The sequence below is a fragment of the Etheostoma spectabile genome, chromosome 15 (assembly GCF_008692095.1).
Source record: "Etheostoma spectabile isolate EspeVRDwgs_2016 chromosome 15, UIUC_Espe_1.0, whole genome shotgun sequence".
Taxonomy (NCBI): domain Eukaryota; kingdom Metazoa; phylum Chordata; class Actinopteri; order Perciformes; family Percidae; genus Etheostoma; species Etheostoma spectabile.
The window spans coordinates 30564355-30565581 of record NC_045747.1 but is presented as its reverse complement, the minus strand read 5'-3'; positions in this window follow the sequence as shown (position 1 = coordinate 30565581).

Below are 1227 nucleotides of genomic sequence, written 5' to 3'. Positions count from 1 at the left end.
ATCTCAAAGAGATACTAATGACTTGATGCCCTGAACATTCAAATTATTAACTTCCAAACAGAGGGAACAGGTCCCTAAAAAATTCTCAGTCCAGCTTTTAGAAAGAAACATTAGGAGGGAACGGGCATTATGAGCAATGGGTTTTGCTGCAATAACTGATTCATTATTGCTAATCTTGTGACACAGAATGAAGCCTCTCTCAGGAGGTCTCGATGGACCTGAAAGAGAAAGTTGAGTTGGTTGTATCAGCAAAAGTGAATAAGATGGCAGACTTATAATAATAAATTGAATTTATATAGTGCTTTACACAAACTCAAAGCCGCTTAATTATTTAAGTTAATTCCCAAAGTGATCCAAGTCTCTTTTCACTTTTCACAAAGTCATGCAAGAATTTGTAATAATTAATAAACCCGTATTATAAAGTGTTATCAATATTTTTCTACTCTTGTGCATACATGCAGAGTGGTGTCTGTGAGAAAGCTAATACAATGTGTCATGACTTACCGAGAGATAGGGACTAAGCAAATTCTTAAAAAGCAGAGCAACAGACAGAGAAGCAAAAGGTTCAGTTCCTCCATGAAACCTTCTTCTGTGGTGTAATAAAAGGAAGCTGTGTGTGTGTGTGTGTGTGTACCCACGTGGTTATCTTCCTTGTTCAAGAATTGAATGAAGCTGCATTTGCTGCATTTAATCTAAATTCATTGGACTCGTCATGTGTGCAGTCTCCTCCATCATTTCCCGTCATGATTTCCAGACATCACCCAGATATCACCCAGATATCACCCAGATATTACCCAGATATCACCCAGATATCATCCAGATATCACCCAGATATCACCCAGATATCATCCAGATATCACCCAGATATCACCCAGATATCACCCAGATATCACCCAGATATCACCCAGATATCACCCAGATTTCACCCAGATATCACCCAGATATCACCCACATATCACCCACATATCATCTGGATATCTCCCAGATATCACCTGGATATCCCCCGGATGTCACCCAGATTTCACCCAGATATCTCCCAGATATCATCTAGATATCACCCAGATATCTCCCGATTCACCAGCTATCCAACCCAATATCATCAGGATATCAACCAGTATAAACCCAGAATTCTCCCCAGATATCATCTAGATATCACCCAGATATCACCCAGATTTCACCCAGATATCTCCCAGATATCACCCAGCTATCACCCAGATTTCATGCCTT